Source organism: Coturnix japonica, chromosome 2 (assembly GCF_054131305.1).
Source record: "Coturnix japonica strain WE chromosome 2, WE-NBRP24, whole genome shotgun sequence".
NCBI lineage: Eukaryota > Metazoa > Chordata > Aves > Galliformes > Phasianidae > Coturnix > Coturnix japonica.
Window position 1 is genome coordinate 67,463,086 of NC_140664.1, and position 10,133 is coordinate 67,473,218.

Below are 10,133 nucleotides of genomic sequence, written 5' to 3' on the forward strand. Positions count from 1 at the left end.
GCAAAAGAAAAAAAAAATAGCAATACAAAGAAAAATAAAGAAAAAAGCAAGCCAAAGACCAGGGAATCAAAGTTTAGCACTGCAAAGGAAAAAAAGAGCACAGCACAGCAGAGCCAAGCACAGACGTAAAAAAACAAGGAAAACGCACCTCCCTGACATGACATCTTGCCTCCTGAGCAGGTCACGGTGTCCCTCACTCAGGTGCACGGCAGGAAGGAAGCTGAGACCCTGTTGGATCATTGCTGTGCACTCCCATCTAAAAGGTCCATATGCTCCTTGGGAAGCACAATGCCACCTGTGGAAAAGAGAAAGCAGGAACATGACATGCAGGTGGCTATCACCCAGCAGAAGGCCAGATCCTTCCATCTGTTATCCACTCCTCTTTTTAGTCCTAACAGGGCCCTGAGAATACAGAAACAGCAGTGCTTAGCAGAAGGACTCAGGGAAGGATCAGTAGAAACTGTCAGGAGGACAACTGGCATCGCGTGGACACAAACAGGCTGTCGGTGCAAGGAAGGAAATGGCACCTGAGCATTTCACCAGACAAGTTCCCTCCTCTCTGTCTTCCTGAAAAGATAAAATTATAAAAACTTCTTTTCCTCTGAGCAACAACTGGAAACAAGTTCAGAAAATTATTCATTCAAAGGCATTTCTAGGAGATATACAACAGAATCCTTCCCAGTTACACGAGCTTACGCTGTGGCCTTTGGAAAAAAAAGCTGCCTTTGTGGACCTGGGTCCTGAGGGCTCCTTTTCATCACCTGTTGGGCACAGCAGGAGAGCTTTTCTTGTACAAATCTGTGCCCTGTGAACCTTTCTCCATCCCAACACAAAGTCCAACCTAGAGCTGTGGTGCAGACACTGGATGCAGACCAGAGCAGTAAAAGAACAGAAGAGGGGAAAAACAGATACAGGTAAGACAATTTAAGAAGAGGAAAAGAGCAGAAAAGAAGAAAGGATACAGGTAAGAAAGAAAGAAGGACAGAAGATGGAAAGTGCAATAGATGAAAGGACTGGACATGAGCAGGAAAGGAGCAGATGCAGAGCTACATCAAGGTGTGGCTTCACTCTGTCCCTGTCCACCACTGGCGACATCCCCCACTGACAGGGATGCTGCTGCCCCAGCAGCTGATGGGGTTGTGGCCTGGGGCTGTGTTCCATGCAGAGCCTCTAAAACCTGCTACAGAACCCCAGTTCCCTGCCACTTCTCTTTTTCAGGTATCTGCACACGAGGAACAGGTGTTCCTCATGCCTTGCATGCTGGTAATTAGTGTGAGTAATTCCTGGGTGGGAATTGTGGGAAGGAAATTCAAGGTTTGGATGGAGAGGGGAGGTGGCATTTGAGGGGAATGGAATATTTTTAGGGGGTGGGAAATTGTTTGGGTGGGATTTTGGAGATCAGACATGACTGTTAGGATGGGGGATATTTGGTTGGAAATATTGTTATTTCTATTACTCATTGCTTTGTATGATAAGTTATTAGATGCTTTGTGTTCCCTCTGCTGCATCTCTGCTTGCAGTCATTTGCACAGTGTCAAAGGTTCTCAGCTCTACATGCCCATCTCCAGGGTAGGATGGGGCACCACAGATGGCAGTGTTCCACAGCTACCACCAGCAGCCCCAGCTCACCCCTCCACACCTGAGGTGTGAATGGCTGTGAGGGGAATGTCTCTGTGGAAGTGCAGCTCATTCCTCCCCTCTGATGGGGGCAGAAGGCATGAGACAAAAGAGGAAGGCAGAAAGCATCTGCATTTCCCTCATGGCTCTTATTTCCAGTGTTACTGTGGGAAATGAGCTGAGCCACTGTGCCTCTCTGTTATGGCTAGCTCTACAGCTCTGCCACTGTCTTTATACTCAGGTGTTCCTGTGTGTAATGCTCCACACTTGGACCCTGCAGAGTCCAAAGGCCTCCTTGGCTGCTGTTACTCACCTGGAGATTGAGGGTGCTGGCTCTCCACTCTGTACCTGCTTCCACGTCTCACTTGTAAGACACTGCGAGTCCACCTGGTTGGAACTGAAGTCAATAAACACAAATGTGAAAGAAATAGCAATGGATTCTTTCATATCACAGGTTTTAATCTTCATTAAAAGACGTTCTGCTGTGGAGCACAGCTGGAAGCATTTCAAATGTGCAAAAAAGGGGGAGAGCCTTGTTCCTGCCCTCCCTGATCTCATCTAAGAGCTGGCTGTCTAAGAGAAAGAGTCTCTACTTGGAGATCTGCTCCATAGTAACATTTAGTGAATCCTGTTCTTCAGAAAAGTGTATTTGGGATTTTTTGTTTAGATCCGTGTTGGTTTTTTTCCAGAAATTCTGTTTCTGATTGCTAGCTCGAGTCCTTCACCATTCTTAGGAAAATTAAAACAGAGTAAAGCAGCTGTATCAGCTCCTGCCTTTCACTACAGTTACCATTTGAGGTTATGGTTAATGGTTGAACTGGAGAGTCTGAGTGCTGCCACAAGGCCCTGGCTGTGCCGGGCCCCTTTCCAGCCTGGGCCCCAAAGCAGCCCCGACTGTGCTGGGTTCCCCTCTCACCTGGGCCCTGCAGTGGCCTCAACTGTGCCGGGTCCCTCTCCAGTCTGGGCCCTGAGCTGGCCCCAGCTGTGCCTGGTCCTCCTCCATCCTGGGCCCCAAGGCCCTGCCTCCACCTGTACCCCCTCTGCTCCGGGCCCTGAGCTGGCCCTAACTGTGCCAGGCCCCCCTCTGGCACAGGCCCTGCCTCAAGCCCCGCCCCCTGTGGGCAGCACTGCTAGTGCCTGGTTTTTTGCTCTCTTCCCTCTTCTTTCCCTGTTCTCTTAACAAATGCATTCAGGTCCCCCAGGATGACGGGCACTGATACTGCTGCATTCTTCCTGAACAAACTTTCTGGACAGCTCAGCTTTTTCTGCAGAGCAGCATGCCTTTGGAAATGCGTGGAGTATGTAAACTAACAGCAAGTGAACACTGAGCTCTTCTGGGTCTTTCTAGGAATGGCAAACAGACAGGAGAGTGTGCCCAGCCTCGTGTGGTTGCTTGTATGCAGAAATCCCTGTCATGGTTGTCAACATCTGTGCTGTTCTGCTTTAAGGCACTAGTGTGTGACAAGAAGCCTACAGTTACCAATTTAGAGGAGGTAATTAATTGTAACAGTTCCCCTTTCTTCTTCCCTCCACACTTGGGTTATGGAGTTCTTTTTTGCGATGTGCCAGTGTAATATCTCTGAGCCACAGAAGTGCTGCGTTTAGCAAAGCTCATGGCAACAGGCTTTGGACAACCTCAGAGCTTTGTAGATGAGGATAAGATATCCGATGATAAGAGAGAGAAAATGAATAAGATACAAGATAAGTGTTGTTTATTCCTTTTAGTCAGTACGCCATCCCTAAATCTTCCATGCTATGACTTTTATCTTAAGAGTGATGATCCCTTAACCTCACACCTATAGCACAACACTGTCTGTGGAGATTCCCACTAGTGACAAAGTATTAGTGCCGCTTTTCTGCCTCTTTCTTTTTTGTCTGTATTTTCTGGAATGTGGGGATTTCTTTCATTGCCCAGTTCAGGAGGAGGCAGGGACGAGAGACATGAGCAAGGGCAGAATGGTTTCTCTGTTACTGAATGGAATGACAGTGTTTTCTGCATGTGGACTTGCCATAGTGCTTCTTACAAGGCCTAACAGTGGGATGAAATGTGCCCGGAAGGGGGTGTAGTTTTTTAGGAAGGCAAAAGAGAAATGCAAATAATGCTAAGGGCGGCCACGAAGATGATCAGAGGGCTGGAGCACCTTTCCTATGAGGACAGGTTGAGGGAACTGGGCTTTTTTTGCTTGGCTTCAGGGAGACCTCACTGCGGCCTTGTAATATTTGAAGGGAGCATATAAACAGCAAGGGGGAACAGCTTTTTACGAGGGTGGATAGTGATAGGACCAGGCCAGGCAGGATGTGGCTCTGGGCAGCCTGGTCTGGTGGTTGATGACCCTGCACGCTGTGGTCCTTTTCAACCCAGGCTATTCTATGAGTCTATGACTGTACGATTGTATCAGACCTCAGGGAAGTCACGTGGAAGAGACAAGCCTTTGAAATTAAGCTTGAATCACTTTGCCCCTCATACACCAGATCACTGCCTCCCTTACTTGGTAAATGGTCTTTCTGTGGGGTGTAGATGAGGAAAGGGAAGGAGGAAAATAAAGCAGCTGCTTTGTCCTAGAGCTCTTGTTTCACTGGGGTCTGGCCCTATTTTCTGAAACTAAAAGACTATGTGTGAAAGGAGGATGGGAAAGGTGCAAGGAGGTTTTCGTTTTGGTGCTGACTTCAGCCTGGTGCTTGCTGCTGGGAAAGGCACACTTGGCTCCAAGGAAGGATGCATGGGTGGAAAGTCAGTGGCCAGGGGTCAGGGATCCCCAACCATAGAGGGCAACAGCCCAACCAAGAGCTGGGGTGATTTGCTTTTAAACTGCATTCAGTGAAGTTCTGTCCCATTGGTTCTGACATATGTCTCCCCATTCCCTTCCAGTTTGTGCAGAGGTGGCATGAAACAGAGGGCATTGCTTTCTGCCAGACTGCAGGAGCAGAAGCATTTCAGGTGCCTAAATGGTTTGCTTTCCACATTGTGGTTGAATGGGGTACATATAGAAGGAGGACTTCCATTCTTGGGGTGGATATGCACATGGGAGGCTACAGAGGGAAGGCTCCATCCTGGCCAGTTCAGCCAGCAGCTGTATCCAACTGGCAGAAGCCCCACTCAGTGAGGCCAGCAATGGTCCAAGGGCCTCAAGCCCAAGCCCATGAGGCCAGCACTAAACATCAGTTCCTAAAGCCACAGTCAGAGAGGTGAGCACCAGCCTCGGGGCATACAGATGTGCACCCCTATTCCTTCCCACTATCTCCCCTGGGACTCCATTGAGCACTATGAGGCCACATTAGTCTTGACCGGATTTAATGAAAATTGCAAAACCATGACAGCTGCACAAGAGTCACCTTCACTTCCCTGTTGTTTGACTTCAGATCACCCCATTGGCTGACCCTGGCGTTGGTTTCCTTAAATTCGGATCTAGGAGGCGTCCACTTCCATTATGATGAAAGCGCAGAAGTCATGCGAGCATTGCTGAGGTCACAATGGTTGGCACGGTGGGAGGAGCACATGTCCCACAGGTGGTGAGCAGAGCTGGTGCTCTGGCGAGCGTGCTGCATGCGGAGACTGAGCTCTGTGCCTTCTGTGGAACAGATCACCCTGACACAGCCTGTCCGAAGGACTGCTGTGCTGTGTTGGTGAGCTGAGCGCAGCTTAGGCCGAACAGGCCCAACAGATCAGCTGGGTTTGGTGCTGGCTGGCTGCTCGGAGTAGAGTTCAGAATTCATATTTCAGGCTATGGTTAAGGGCAGACCTTGGTACATAGGACTAAGGGCAGCCCATTTTTTATTAGGGATAAGGCTATATCTGTTGTGGTAAAATGCTTAAGGGCTCTAAATTTTTAGGGATAAAGATTATCCTTTTGGCTCGGGGAAAAGAACTGCAGGCTATAAGTTACGGTAAGTGATAACGAGATAAAATTTAAAGATAAAGAGAAATGAAAAAAAACGGCATAAGGAAAAAACAAAAAAACGCATTCAACAATTCAACAACAACTGAAACAAAGGAAAACAGATGAAAAAAAGGATAAGGAAAAGAATGCACACTCATGGTGATGCAGAGATGATAACAGAGCCAGAAAAAGGCCAAGATATCACCAACAATATAAAGGAAGAGGAATAGGTAGCTACAGGGCATGCAGCTACCTCCACCAGAGATGCAACAAGAGTATAGCCATCCAGGAGAAAAGACCATATCTGCCAATGACCAAAAAAAAAAAACTCTCAGGAAAAACGCAGAGCACGTGCTTCAAAATAAGGAGAAGGTAGGGATAGTTACTGGGAAATTAATCTCACATGCGATAAATAGAAAAGAAAAAGAAAAAGACAGAAAGTTAACAAAATAGACTGGCAGGTGAGGCACACAGGCAGGAAACACAAAGTGGCAGGACACAAGCACTGGCAGGAGACACAAACTGACCGGAGGCATACACTGGCATGTAACACACACAAACATAAATAAAGAAAAAAAAACAGTACAAAAAAACGCACTAAGCAACAACACTAAGAAAAATCAATGAGGAAAAACTCTGAGGAAATGTACGAAGGGAAAGCACTAGGGAAAAGTAGTATCAAAGACAGAATGCAGACATGCAAACAGAGTCTCGAGGACACAAAAAGTAATACATCCATGCCAGGGAGGAGGAATGGGTAGCTACAGGGCATGCTGCTGCCTCAACCAGAGATGCTACATCAGGGTGACAAGCCCAGACTGGGTCTCCGGATGACATTTAGAACAAAAGATATCTTTGTAGGAATGCAAAGCATCACCAGTCATGCCAAGGAAAAGGTAAGGGTAGCTACCAGGCATGGATTCAAGCAGCCATGAGAGTAAACAGAGAAGTATTAAAAGACAGAAAGAAAAAACACACAGGCAGGTGACACACACACACACAGGCAAGAGACACACACACACACTGGCAGGAGACACACACACACACTGGCAGGAGACACACTCACACTGGCAGGAGACACACACACACACTGGCAGGAGACACACACACACACTGGCAGGAGACACACACACACAGTGGCAGGAGAATCACACACACACTGGTAGGAGACACACACACATACTGGCGTATGTTTGGTGGCCCTGCTAGGCAGGGGGGTTGGAACTACATGATCCTTGAGGTCCCTTCCAACCCGGGTAATTCTGTGATTCTGTGAGACACACACACACTGGCAGGAGACACACACACACACTGGCAGGAGACACACAAAGAGGACAAGAAAGAAAAACAATAATAAAAAATCACTTAGGAAAAAAACTAAAGAAAAATCCACTAAGCAAAAACACTAAGCAAGAACAATAAGCAAGAACGCTATCAGAAATACTAGGAAAAAAACTAAGCAAAAAAACAAAGCAAAAAATCTAAGGAAGAACAATAAGCAAAAACACAACTGAGAAAAAAGGCACAAAATCACGAACAAAAATCAATAAGCTAAAGCACTAAGCTAAAGAACTAATCAAAAGCAATAATCAAAAGCACTAAGCAAAAACAATAAACAAAACTGTCAAGCAAAAGAGCTAAGCAAAAGAGCCAAGCGAAACAGCCAAGCAAAAGAACCAAGCAAAAAAGCCAAGGAAAAAAGCCAAGAAAAAACAAGAATGAGAAATAAGCAAAAACACTAAGCAAAAAACCAATCAAAAGCAATATGTAAATCACTAAATAAAAACAATGAGCAAAAACGCTAACAAAATAAAAGCTAAGAAACAATGCTAAAGAAAAACAAAAAGCAAAAGCACTAAGCAAAAACAGTAAGCAAAAACAAAAAGGAAAATAAAAGCAGAAACAGTAAGCAAAAACAGTAAGCAAAAACACTAAGCAAAAACAGTAAGCAAAAACAGTAAGCAAAAACACTAAGCAAAAACACTAAGCAAAAACACTAAGCAAAAACACTAAGCAATAGCAAGAATGACAAACAATAAGCAAAAGCACTAAGCAAAAAACTAATCAAAAGCAATAATCAAAAGCAATATGGAAAAACGTTATGCATAAATGTCAAGCAAAAAGGAAAAGCAAAAACATTAAGCAAAAACAATAAGCAAAAGCAAGAAGCAAAAACATGAATGAGAACAAATAAGCAAAAGCATGAATGAGAAACAGTAAGCAAAAGCAGTAAGCAAAAGAACTAATCAAAAGCAATAATCAAAAACGCTAAGAAAAAACATTAAACAATAAAGCTAAATAAAAAAAAGCTAAGAAAATATGCTAAGCAAAAACGCAAAGCAAAAACGCTAAGCAAAAACGCTATCCAAAACACTAAGCAAAAAAACTAAGCAAAAACAGTAAGCAAAAACACTAAGCAAAAACACTAAGCAATAGCAAGAATGACAAACAATAAGCAAAAGCACTAAGCAAAAAACTAACCAAAAGCAATAATCAAAAGCAATATGTAAAAACGCTATGCATAAACGTCAAGCAAAACGGCCAAGCAAAAAAACTAAGCAAAAACAATAAGCAAAAACACAAATGATAATGATAAACACAAGACTGAATGGCAAACAGTAAGCAAAAGCACTAAGCAAAAAAATAATCAAAAGCAATATGTAAATACGCGAAGCAAAATCACTAAGTAGAAACGGTAAGGAAAAGTGTGGAAAGAAAGCACAAGGGAAAAGTAGTACCAAAAACCACAGAGGAAAAGAATTCAGAGATGCAAATTGCGCCTCGAGGACACTAAAAGCACAGCATCCATGCCTGGGAGTAGGAATGGGTATAATGGAAAGTATTAAAAGACAGAAAGAAAAAACACAATGGCAGGTGACACACACACACACACAGGCAGGCCACACACACACACTGGCAGGAGACACACACACACTGGCAGGAGACACACACACACACTGGCAGGAGACACACACAATTGCAGGAGACACACACACACACTGGCAGGAGACACACACACACTGGCAGGAGACACACACACACACTGGCAGGAGACACACACTGGCAGGAGACACACACACTGGCAGGAGACACACACACACAATTGCAGGAGACACACACACACACTGGCAGGAGAAACACACACACACTGGCAGGAGACACACACACACACTGGCAGGAGACACACACACACACTGGCAGGAGACACACACTGGCAGGAGACACACACACACACTGGCAGGAAAAACACACACACAATGGCAGGAGACACACACACACTGGCAGGAGACACACACACACTGGCAGGAGACACACACTGGCAGGAGACACACACACTGGCAGGAGACACAAACACACAATTGCAGGAGACACACACACACTGGCAGGAGACACACACACACTGGCAGGAGACACACACAAACTGGCAGGAGACACACACACACTGGCAGGAGACACACACACACACTGGCAGGAGACACACACACACACTGGCAGGAGACACACACACATACTGGCAGGAGACACAAACACTGGCAGGAGACAAACACACACTGGCAGGAGACACACAAAGAGGACAAGAAAGAAAAACAATAATAAAAAATCACTTAGGAAAAAAACTAAAGAAAAATCCACTAAGCAAGAACACTAAGCAAGAACAATAAGCAAGAATGCTATTAGAAATACTAGGAAAAAAACTAAGCAAAAAAACAAAGCAAAAAATCTAAGGAAGAACAATAAGCAAAATCATAATTGAGAAAAAAGATACTAAATCACGAATAAAAATCAATAAGCTAAAGCACTAGGCAAAACAACTAATCAAAAGCAATAATCAAAAGCACTAAGCAAAAACAATAAACAAAAATGTCAAGCAAAACAGCCAAGCAAAAAAGCCAATGAAAAAATCCAAGGAAAAAAGCCAAGGAAAAAGCCAAGGAAAAACACGAATGAGAAATAAGCAAAAGCACTAAGCAAAAACGCTATGAAAAAAACGCTAAGCAAAAACACCAAGCAAAAACACCTAGCAAAAACGCCAAGCAAATCGCCAGGCAAAAACGCCAGGCAAAAACAATAAGCAAAAACAAAAAGCAAAAACACAAAGCAAAAACACTAAGCAAAAACACTAAGCAAAAACAGTAAGCAAAAACAGTAAGCAAAAACAGTAAGCAAAAACACTAAGCAATAACACTAAGCAAAAACACTAAGCAAAAACACTAAGCAAAAACACTAAGCAAAAACACTAAGCAAAAGCACTAAGCAAAAACACTAAGCAATAGCAAGAATGACAAACAGTAAGCAAAAGCACTAAGCAAAAAACTAACCAAATGCAATAATCAAAAGCAATATGTAAAAACGCTACGCATAAACATCAAGAAAAACGGCCATACAAAAAAACTAAGCAAAAGCAATAAGCAAAAGCAAGAAGCAAAAACATGAATGAGAAAAAATAAGCAAAAGCAAGAATGAGAAACAGTAAGCAAAAGCAGTAAACAAAAGAACTAATCAAAAGCAATAATCAAAAACGCTAAGAAAAATCATTAAACAATAAAGCTAAAAGAAAAAAGCTAAGCAAAAACGCTAAGCAAAAACGCTAAGCAAAAACGCTATCCAAAACACTAAGCAAAAACACTAAGCAAAAAC

General features: G+C 44.1%; 1 long non-coding RNA gene across 1 annotated transcript; it reads right to left on the reverse strand.

The window, feature by feature from the left end:
* Window positions 1–208: 208 nt before the first annotated feature.
* Window positions 209–3,307, reverse strand: LOC146761889 (uncharacterized). The gene is made up of 3 exons (XR_014942708.1): window positions 2,534–3,307; window positions 1,931–2,014; window positions 209–295 (listed from the first exon to the last, which is right to left on the reverse strand). It is a non-coding gene; the product is annotated as an uncharacterized LOC146761889 (long non-coding RNA).
* Between the last annotated feature and the right edge of the window lie 6,826 nt (window positions 3,308–10,133).